A 12,030-nucleotide genomic window follows, 5' to 3' on the forward strand; every position below is an offset into this window, starting at 1 on the left:
CTCTGAATACTTCAAAGTAGTCCTCGAACATAGAAAACGTGTTCGGCTCTACAAAACAAGCTTCACATCCAGCCGTTAAGAGTATAATGTTTAATAAGTCCCATCTACTGATATCTTTTGTAGTGAGACGCCACGTCTCTACACGGTCATTATTTCGAACTGTTTTTTAGCCTCCCGCTCCACATTTCGAGATGCCGTTTCCATTGGCACATCTTGTCGAAGCAGAGATCGTGTCCCCTTATCACCGGATTCTCATCAATACGGGCGTGGGTAATCCCACCGTGCCGTCCGCACGACCCTTGGGGAACAGGCGAGTTTTAAGGCGAGTGGGGAGGCGCTTGATATCCACTGCTTTATAAGAGGATAAGGATCCACTCTTTCACCCACGCATTCTTTCTCTCTGCCCACCCGTTCTCGAGCTCCAGCGCCCAAGCTTCCATCCTTTCCACCTCAGAAAAGCACTCCGGCCATTTTCGGATCTGGAGCGCAGGGCAAGTGGATGGCCTCCTCCGTCATGGAGAAGGACATTACAAAACCCCGGGAGGCGGGGTACTTGGCCTAGGATATCGCCCACCGGCCTCCGGCCAAGGGGCAGATCGTCCCCACGCCGAAGCCCCATGAGAGGGTGGTGTTCATTCCCCATTTCGTCTGCGGGTTAGGGTTTCCTCTCCACCCATTCGTCCGTGGACTCATGTTCTACTAAGGGCTAGATTTCCATGATCTGGCCCCAAATTCCATCCTCAACATCTCGGCATTCATTGTCGTGTGCGAGGCCTTCCTCCGCATCCCACCCCACTTCTGATTGTGGCTGAAGATCTTCAATGTAAAGCCGAAAGTGGTGGGCGGTCAACATGTAGAGTGCGGAGGCGCTATGGTGAGCAAGCTGTCCAACGTCCCATGGCCCAAAGGTCCCTTCATGGAGGCCGTCAAAGGGTGGCAGCAGTAGTGGTTCTACGTCACAGAGCCCCGTGACACCACCTGGGCCGCGGCCCCTGAATTCAAGTCCGCGGCCCCAATGCGGCTCACCTCCTGGCTAGAGAAGGGACTGGACTGGGCTTCATCGGACGAGCTGACAGCGCTGCAGACGCACATCAAGAGCATGGTGGACAAGTACATCAAGCTTGTCAGTGTGATCCAGGTGATGCTTTTTCGTCGGATCCTTCCTTGCCAAAGCCGGACTTGCAATTTGTGAGAGTTCGATCCGGCCAAGCACCAGACCTTGCAACAGTTCTTCGGCGCTACGCACGAAGGCATCTGGAAGGTGCTTTTTAAGGCCAATGAGGCGTGGCCGAAGACGACCGAGGACCGTGGGTACAACCTGACCCATCCCACCAGTCCGGTAAGTTTTTCATATTTCAAGGTGTATCCTTCACCTGTACATTCAAGGAAGATGTCTAAGCTTCCCTATCTGTCTTTTCAGGGCTGGGCGATGAAGGCGGAGCGGATCCAATGTCCGACTCCGCTACCCAAAAACCCAGCAATCCCACTTCTGATGAAGATGCTGGTTCCGGTGCCCTACTCGGGGCCGGAGAAGAAGGCCAAGGAGACCATAAGTGGCCTCCGCCGTAAAGGCACTTCGGACGTGACGTCCGAAGACGCCGAAACCCACTCCTCCCCCGCCACCGAGGAAGACAAGGAGGAGGAGGAGGAAAGCAACTCTCCCCTCGAGGGGAAGGAAGAAAAGGACGGCCACCACGAATCTGGAGGCAGAGGCGTCCAAGAAGGGGAAGATCTCCCTCGCGGACAACTCCGCATTGGACACTGATAGCAGCTCCGAGTGGCGGCCTAGGGAGAAGCCCCTGGCCAAATCATAAGTACACAAAGACACTTATACACACATATATCCAACTTCTTTACTTCATGGTTTTAATATGTCGAATCATGCGCTGCAGTCCGGCCCATGCCTGCCCCCAGCGATCCTCATCTTCGGGGAATTTGCTGGATCCAAATGTGATGGACAGCGGGTCGCTTCTGGCGGCCTCCTCTCCCAAGGACATGGACGACACTGAGGTGTTGTCTCGAGCGACCTCCCCAGGCCAGGGAGAGGTACAGGAGGCCGTCAAGGTGGCGCCAGAGGGTGATACCTCGGCCGCTGGACACATGGGGAGCAAATCCCCCTGGAGACTGGCGATGGGGGCCATATCCAATTCGGCCCCCAGCCGTACTGTTCCAGAGGCCCATACTACTCCGGAATCAGGCAAGCAGCCTCCTTCGAAAGAAGGAGGTGCACCTATTCCGCCGGTGACCTCTGTCCATCCAGAGGCACCGGATAATTTACTGGAAGCACTGCAAAGTGCTTCCATTGTTGAGGAACACCATACGCTCATGTGTACGGTGGCTGAGAGGGTTCAGTCCGCTAAGAGCGGACTGACCGAAGCCTGCACTAGCCTTCTAACAGGCTTTGAGGTATGCGACGTAATATATGCAAAAAGAATGTCATAGTATAGACAGTAGCCCCCGAGACTCTGTCCGGTGTTCGAAAAGAAAAGCCGGATAGAGGATCAAATAATTTTCGCAGGAGACTAACCATACATGTCTATGTGAATAAGCAGGCGTCGATGCTAGCTGCGACCTCCCATTCTGCCGAAGTCTCCAAACTGAAGCAGAGTCTGGAGCAGGCCGAGGAAGAGCTCGGCCGTGTGAAAAAACAACTAGAGGATAAGCAAGGTATGCAATGACCTATTCAGATCTACAAAGATGTGAATTGCTTGTGTTGATCATGTTATCATGATATTTCGTAGGTGCTGCGTCCGAGGTGGAGTCCCTTAAGAACGCGCTGGCCGAGGCCCGGAAGAGAGCAGCGAAGGAACAAGCCGCCCACGAAAAACACGAGGCAAGGGTCGGGGAGGTCCAACAGGAGCTTCAGGACGCCGTAAAGAAATGTGAGTCCTTGGAGCGCAAGATTTCGGACCAAGAGTCCGAACTAGCTAAAGCCCACCAAAGTGCACAAGAGGCCCGCGTTGAGGCCCAGGGCGCCCTCTAGGAAATCCAGGAGGCCAGGAAAATTGCAGCGGGTAAGGCCTTTATTATGCAGAGCAAATATGTGAGGAAAAGGTACCTCATACTGACCCGGATTTGGAGTTCTCCAGGAGCAGCTGCGGATCTACCTTGCAGTGTTGCTGATGCTGCAGAGTTCTTCCGAGCCGAAGAGGGGAGCTCAACGGAGAAGCTGTTCTGGTCGCAATACCTTGCGCCAGAGCATCTGATGCCCCTCAGCGATCAGCTGAAATAGCTGACTGAACTGCATAGGGTGGCCGGATTGGCCATGAAGGATTTGATAATCCGTCTTTGGCCTGCCAAAGCCATGCCTAGCAGCCACTTCGGGCTCATGAAGCAGCTGGTCGATGCCTGCCCCCGGCTTGATGCCATCAAGCGGTCGATCTGCATCGAAGGTGCGCGGATGGCCTTCGCCCGTGTCAAGGTACAGTGGGCGAAGATGAACACCGTCAAGCTCGCGACCGAGGGACCGCCCGCGGGCAAGGAGCACCGTACGCCCGAGCAGTATTTTGACGATGTCCTGGAGGGATCCCGCATTGTAGAGGGCCAGTGCACAAAAGACATTATCTTTGAATGAATACATTCATGTTATCCCATCCTGTATTATGAAACAAAGCCGATATGTAATATAATGCTTGTTGTTTATTTAAAATTTCGCCTCCTGTGCGGCCGTTTTATTAAATCTGAGAGTTGGCCAGTCATCGGCTTCAGCCCCCACGTAGGTAGTACGGGGGTGTTCGGGTTGAAACCTAAACACTCTTGATCCAAGAGTTTGGTCCTTGAAGGAGGTGTTTAGTGCAGCGAACTAGGCAATCGGACTATGTGGCTTTATCACCCTCACTTAGCCATAGGAGTTTGACAATAGAAATGTAGGCGCGGCCCCTAATTTGGATATATTAATCCGGACTAGGGTGCTATAGACACCTGATCGGGTGGAGGCCGATCCGTCGCATAATGCGGGAAAAAAATCGCAAGAGATTTTAACCTCCGAATAGCTGACCAGCTCACGCCGCAGCATGACAGACAGTTTTCGGCTTTCTCTACTGAGGTGTTTACCCGGATAAACAAGAAATACAATCACAGTAGTTCTCCCTTTACTACCCTAGCCGATAGGACGGAACGTAAGGTAGCAAGCACAGGAGCTGGGCAACCCAACTATTCAACAAAACATGATTCGGAGCCGATGCATATAATGCTAAATTTGGGGTGCCGAACTATATTGTAAAAAGTTTTCGGACTTTGTTTCCGTAGTACGGAGCGCAATGAAGCCCCTGGCGAATTAAAGCGCACCAAAGTGTACAGGTGCAACCGATAAGAATAGTGAAATAAAATGAAGTAGTAAGCCAGTGCCACATAAGTTGGGCCGCAAACTGTTTCCATCATAATTTGATTAATACGTCAAAGCGTATTTGTACAAATAGTGCGATAGGCAACAGGGCTATTTAACATGCCGAGACCAAGGGGGAGCTATGTGCGGGTCCTGAAAACAGGTAGAGTCATCGTCAAGAAGATCACCTAGAGATTCCACCACACGTCTATGCTGCTTGCCGCCTTGGTATATCCATCCTTCAAAATGATTGATGATCAGGCCGTCATGAGGGACCTGTGGAAATAAAAATAAAAAGGATAAAAAGAAAAGGGAAAGTATATGTGCCTGGGGAAGGTCGAGCCGTATTATGGGCCATAATCGAGTTATGCCTCCATCTTTGCCCATGGTATTTTGAGTGCGTAGTTATGTACGCGCGGTACGTACGCTGCCATTTGGTTGGGACTGAGATGGAGGCCGAATTGCTAGTCAAACTCCTGACGAGCTAGATTGTCAAGCTGCGGAGTAGTCCGGACTCGTTTGTCAGTGTCCGGGAGCTTGGCCGCTGAATTGAAATTCTGCTTGATAAGGCCGCTCTGTATTCATCTCCCACTTCCTCCGGGGGCTAGGGTTCGCTCTCCACCCCTTCGTTCGTGGCCTTATGTTCTATTACGGCCTAGATTTTTGTGATCTAGCTCCGGACTCCTTTCTTCACATCTCGGTGTTCATCGTCATGTGCGAGGCCTTTCTCCGCATTCCCCCACACTTCGGCTTATGGCTCAAGACCTTTAATGTGAAGCCGAAGGTAGTCGACGGGGAGCAAGCGGAGTGTGGTGGTGCTATGGTGAGCAAGCTCACCAATACTCCTTGGCCAAAGGGCTCCTTCACAGAAACTTCCTACCTATGGCAGCGAGAGTGGTTTTACATCACTGAACCCCGTGGTACCAAGTGGGCAGCGACACCTGCGTTCCGATCTGGCCCTCCATTACAACTTGCATCATGGATTAATAAGGGGCTGGACTGGGGATCAATTGATGAAGTGCAGACGCTACAAAGCCGTATCCGGAGTCTCCTTGAAAAGGACACCGGCCTCATCAACATAATCCAGGTAATGCTAGTCCGCCGGGTCCTGCCGTGCCAGCGACGGCCTCTCCGCCTATGGGAGTTCAATCCGGAAGGACAACGGACCCTTCAGCACTTCTTCGGCACAACGCACAAAGGGATGTGGAAGTTATTCTTCGGGACCCGAAAACAGTGGCCAGATACAACCGAAGACATCAGCCTCGACTGCAACCATCCGGATACCTCGGTAAGCACTCAACTCCTGAACACAGCTTAGTTGATTGTCCCGTAACAATATACTGAGAAACCTGTCTCCGACCAGGGCTGGATAAAAAAGGTGGAATGAATTAGGTGTTCGGCTCCACTCCCCGAAGACTCAGCTGATCCTGTGTTGACAAGGATGCTGGCCCCAGCACCGTATCAAGTGCTGGTGAAGGAGGTCAAGGAGGAGGGCAGAAAGGCCAAAGGTGGCCTCCACTCGAAAGGTACACTGGACGCTATGTCCGGGGTGACTGGAACTCCCTCTTCTGAAGACGAAGGGGAAGAAGAAGCTGATATCTCTTCTCTCCACGGGAAGAAAAGGACTGCCTCCGAAGATTTGAAGGTGGAGGCTCCCAAGAGAGGGAAGGTGTCCCTGTCAGCCGGTTCCGAAGACGATTTTGCACAGTTCCTCCGTAAGGACAAGCCTTTAGCCAAATCGTAAGTGAACAAGGGTGTTTTAGACATATCCCGTTCTTTTCAGGTCACAAGGGTAACATCTTAAATACATATTTGTAGTCCGGCCCGCAGTCTTCCTCACCAGTCCTCCTCCTCGGGTGACCTACTTCCGGAGATGATGGAAAGCGAGATGCCTCCACAGGTTTCCTCGCCCTTTAGGGCGGACGACTTCGAGGTGTCATCCCGGAGGGTCTCCATCGATCACCAAGTGGTGCGGGGGGCAATGAAGACAACGCCAAAAGGTGATACTTCGGTCGCCAAGGGTCCGGGGTATGCAGCCCCTACGAGGACCAACAGTAAAGGCCCCGGACTACTCGGTTTATAGCCGAAGACGACTCTAGAGTCGAGTAAATTTATCCCTTCTAAGGGAGTTCGTACTCCGGCAGCCGCTTCCAGGAATCCGGAAGCGCCGGATACATTAATGGGCATGTTGCAGAATGCGTCCATCTCAGAGGAACATCGTACCTTAATGGGTATGGTAGTTGAGAGGATTCTATCCGCAAGAAGCGGATTGAATGAAGCCTTTACAGACCTACTAAGAGGCTTCGACGTATGCAATGTAATATCTTAACCACTCTTTACATGCAGAATGCGCCTGTGTATAGATAGTAGCTCCTGAGACTCTGGTCGGCTTCCACAGGGAGGCGATCAGAGGATCAAAAAGATATGCTCAGGAAATGACATAATTAATTTGAAAATAGGCTGTTATGTCAATGGCGACTGCCCCCGCTGCGGAAGTTGCAGATTTACAGCAAAAAATTGAGTCAGCGGATGAGGACATTACTCTTATTAACAGGTGACTCGATGAGGCACAAGGTATTTTTTGGGGCAGTCAGCTTATGGATGTAGAATAATATGAGCACGAAGCTGAGAATTATATACTGGGACATGCATAATTGCAGATGGTGCTGCTGCGGTTGAGACCCTTCGGGCTGAACTTGCCCGGGCCAGGGAGCAAGCCAGAGTGAGTAGTGCGGCTGTCAAGAAGGCAGCTGCTGATTTAAAGGCCGAACAGACCACTCGGCACCAGTGCGAGGAGAGAATATCTACCATGGCGCGAGAGCTAAAGGATGCCACTGCCCAATGCAAGTCACTCGAAAAGGATAAGAAAGCCAAAATGGCCGATCTCGACAAGGCCTTACAAGAGGCGCGAGAGGCACGATCCGAGTCAAGAGCGGCACGGGAGGAGATTCGTTAAGCTGGGGAGATAGCGGCTGGTAAGCCCTTTCTTTTACAGACTAAATTCGGCGATCCGAAGTATGCCCCGCTTAATCAAATGTGGAGTTCTCCAGACTCATTCTTGGACCTGCCGAAGAGTGTCGCCGATGCGGCGCAGTTTTATCAAGCATAAGACTGACATACAGTGGAGAAGCTTTTCTGGTCACAGTTCAACGTGCCAAAGCGCCCGTCATTGCTGAACGAACAAATGGCCCAGTGGGCCGAGCTCCACAAGGTGTCCGGAGCTGCCATGGAGGAAGTCGTGGTCCGGCTGTGGCCAACTTAGCCAATTCCGAATAGTTATTTCGGCTTGGTGAAGCGACTTGTTGATGCGGTGCTGCGTATCGACGCCATGAAGCGGTCGGCGTGCATTGAAGGTGCACGGGTGACCTTTGCCCGTGTCAAGACGTACTGGGCAAAAATGAAGGCCGCCGATGTTGCAGCAAACAGTCCACCCGAGGGCCAGGACCATCGCATGCCGGAGCATTATTTTGAAGATGTCCTAGAGGGCGCCCGCTTGATAGAGGGTCAGTGCTCGAAGGATATTATGTTCGAGTGAATGTATCGGAATTGTGATAACAATATTATGATATATTAAGGCTGTTTATATTTATGCCTTTTGCCTGAAAGGAATTTCCTCCTATGCGGCCATTTTTTTAAATATAATCTGAAGGTTTGCCAGTCATCAGCTTCAGACCCTCGCATATAATGCGGGGGTGTTCGGAATAGCAACTGACTACACTTGACCCAATGTCTTGGTCCATGAAGGAGGTGTCAGTGCGGCGAACGAGGCAATTGGACTATAGGGTTTTAACACCTTCACTTAGCCATAGGAGTTTGACGGTGGGTCTACGATATAGCCCCTTGTATGTACACGGTTATCCGAATACGGCTGCGCTACATAGGTGACCAGAAAACGGTCCTTCGCGTTATACGGAAGAAATCGCAAAAGATTTTAATAAGTCGCCGAGTGGTTGACCAGCTCTCGCCGCATCATGACAGTCAGTTTTCGGCTTTCTCTACTGAGGTTCTTAACCGGGCGAACCAGAAACACAATCGTAGTAGTTCTCCCTTTACTACCCTAGCCGATATAGCGGAATGTAAGGTAGTAAGCACAGGAGCCGGGCAACCCAACTATTGACCAAAGACATGATTCGGAGCTGATGTATATAATGCCAAAACTCGTGACGCCGAAGTATGTTGTAGAGATGTTCAGACTTGTTGGCAATTTAATATGTTGCCGTGTCGAGCCCCTGGCAATTAGTGTCGAGGTGTGTATGTGAAACCACCAAAAAGGTAAAATAGAGCTCTATGGAAAAAGTAAGTACTCAAGACGGATTATGTCCACTGAAGTCTGATTGGTACGTCGAGAGCAATCTTATAGATTGTAACACCTCTACCCAGATCGTTTTACATGCCAGGGGTCGAAGGTTGAGGAGAAAGGCTATATCCAGGTTTTAAATAGAGTGTTTTTGGTTTACAAAAAATCTTTTGGACCTCCTGTCGCACGTCTGCGCTGCCTTTGCCTTAGCAAAGAAGATTCCTTAAAAGGAGCAATCTTTGGTTGCTTGGACGAAACCGGGCTCCGAAAGAGTCCTTGCAGGTCCATAGGATGAACAGGTTTTGATTCATCTGTGACAAAAGATAAGAAATAGTTTAAAAAGAAAGGAGAAAAGTTGTAGGAGGACGAACCTTGATGTAGGCCTATCCGTATTGTGTCTCCGCCGACGACCAAGGTATTTTAAGTGAATAATTATGCACGCGTGATGTGAATTTCACGAGCATATGTGGTGAATGACGGAGGCGGAACTGCTAATCCAGCTCTAAAATTGACCGGTCTTGTGTAGTAGAGGCCGGTGGCTTAATGGCCAATGAGGTATGCGGTTTAACGAGTCCGCTTTGTACTTCGGCTGTGATGGCCGTGGTATACTCCTCGAAACGGAGGGGGTGTTCCGTGTTTCCATTGATCGTTATAACGCCGCATGGACCAGGCATCTTAAGCTTTAGATAGGCGTAGTGTGGGACCGCATTGAAACGAGCAAACGCGGTCCGCCCAAGCAGTGCATGGTATCCACTGCAGAACAGAACAATATCGAAGATCAACGCTTCACTTCGGAAGTTGTCCGGTGAACCGAAGGCGACTTCCAGTGTGATTGAGCCCGTACAGTGAGCTTCTTCGCCAGGTATTACACCTTTGAAGGTAGTTGTGGCGGGCTTGATCCTTGAGGGATCAATACCCATTTTGCAAACAGTGTCTTGATAGAGCAAATTAAGGCTACTACCGCCATCCAGAAGGACTCGTGTGAGACGGAATCCATCAATGATTGGGTTGAGGACCAGAGCTGCCGAACCTTTGTGCCGGATACCTGTTGGGTGGTCATTGCGATCAAAAGTGATCGGACAGGTTCCCATGGGTTGAATGTTGGTACGACCGGCTTTATGGCGTAGTCATCTCGTGGTACGCGCTTGTGCTCCCTCGTGGGATATGCGTCACAAATATCATGTTTACTGTTTTCACTTCGGGGGGGAATTGCTTTTGTGCCCCGGCGCTTGGCTGGCGAGTTTCCTCGTCTTCGCTGTCACCGGGCGGCCCCTTCCCTTTGCGTTTGGCGTTGAGCTTGCCTGCTTGTTTGAAGACCCAACAATTTTTGTTGGTATGGTTGGCGGGTTTGTCAGGGCTGCCATGAATTTGACAGGGCCGGTCCAATATCCTGTCTAAACTGGATGGGCCATCTTTGTTTGCCTTGAATGGCTTCTTCCGCTGACCGGATTTGGAACCACTGAATCCGGCATTGACCGCCATGTCTTAGGTTCCTACAATATTTTTTTGACACTTTTTTTGTTGCGTCGAGGCTTGCTATTGCCGTCCCTGACCTCAGAGGTGCCAGGAACGATGGTGCTATTGTTTCGTCGAGCCAGCCAGCTATCTTCTCCCGCATAAAAGCGGGTCATCAGTGCGGTAAGAACTGCCATAGATTTTGGTTTTTCTTGGCGAGGTGTCGGGCCAGCCACTCATCATGGACGCTATATTTAAAGGCCGCTAGGCCTATGGCGTCCGGACAGTCGACGATTTGGTTCTTTTTAATTAGGAACCTAGTCCAGAGCTTCCTGGCTGACTCTCCGGGCTGTTGAACTATGTGACTTAGGTCATCGGCATCTGGAGGTCGAACGTATGTACCTTGGAATTTGTCGCGGAAGGCGTCTTCCAAGTCTTCCCAGCTGCCAATGGAGTTTTCAGGCAAGCTGTTCAACCAGTGCCGAGCTGGTCCCTTGAGTTTTAGCGGGAGGTATTTTATGGCATGAAGATCATCACCACGGGCCATGTGAATATGGAGAAGAAAATCCTCAATCCATACCGCGGGATCTATTGTTCCAATCATACGATTCGATATTCACGGGTTTAAATCCTTCTGGGAATTCATGCTCCATTACTTCACCCGTCAAGCAGAGGGGGTGTGCGGCGCCTCTATATCGGGCCAAGTCGCGACATAGCTCAAATGGAGTCCGTCTGCAGTTTTTGGCCCGGGCATGATTATGCTTGTCACGTCCGGCTAGATAGCTGTCGTCGCGCGTCGGGACACGCCCTCGCGATCCGTATATCGATCTGGTCTGATCTTCTCTACTGTCCAGGTCTTGCCGCAGGTCATATGTATATCCCCGAGCTGTTATATCTCTACCTTTACGGTGAGGTAGTATGGGCTGGTGTTCGGCTTGAGTTGCCGTTTTATCCCGGCCACGAGGTGGTCGGTTAGCCGCATTACGTGCTGATGGTGCGGGCTCGAGGGCCTCGTCGTCAAATTAGGGTAGGAGTTTACGTTTCGGGTAACTTCTGGTTGGGCGCTCGAGGCCGTATTCCTCGGTTGCAAGGACATTAGTCCACAAAGCATTGAGCAGATCTTGATCAGCTTGAAGCTGTTGCTGTTTCTTTTTCAGGCTCCTTGTAGTGGCAATTAGCCAGCGCTTAAAGCGCTCCTGCTCGAGAGGTTCCTCAGGTACGATAAATTCTTCATCACCGAGGCTTACCTCGTCCTCGGAGAGTGGGAGATAATTACTGTCCTCCGAGTCTTTGTTTACGGCCTGTTCGTCATGGCTAACTTGCCCATCTTCCCGATCGTCCTGTTCGAAAGTTGGCTCGACGGGGTGTTCTTTGTCTTCGGCATCGTCCGGAGTGTTGTTGCCTCCTGTGCCGGTATTGCTGTCTTTTCCAGGACGTGATTTAGAGCGGCGCCGCGGACATCGGCGCTTTGGCTGTGTCTCGGGAGGTTTATCCTCGACTGGACCTTCTTTATCGTCGCCGCTTCCCTCTTTGGGTGTATCCACCATGTACACGTCATACGAAGAGGTGGCTGTCCAGCGTCCGGTAAACGGCGGGTTTTCGGCCTGCTCCTCTCCGACATCGTCGTCCACACCGTCGATGTCTTCAGAGCCGTAGTCGAGCATATCAGTTAAGTCCTCGACAGTGGCTATGAAGTGGGTGGTGGGTGGGACGTAAAATTCCCTGCTCTTAGCCCCTAGTCCGGGCTGGGCGTAGTTCATACATTGCTCCTCTGTAATGACGAGGGATCGCATGAAGTCCAGAGCCTCGCTTAACGGCGAGGTTTGGACAGGGAGAAGAAAATCCGTGGAGTACGGAGGGAGGGAATCTTCGTGGCGGAGCTCACGCAATGCTGACTCCGAGGGTACGGAGCCGGCGTCCGGAGAGGAGTCCGGCTTCATGATGGTTGCCAGCG

The sequence above is a fragment of the Aegilops tauschii genome, chromosome 7 (assembly GCF_002575655.3).
Source record: "Aegilops tauschii subsp. strangulata cultivar AL8/78 chromosome 7, Aet v6.0, whole genome shotgun sequence".
Lineage (NCBI taxonomy): Eukaryota > Viridiplantae > Streptophyta > Magnoliopsida > Poales > Poaceae > Aegilops > Aegilops tauschii.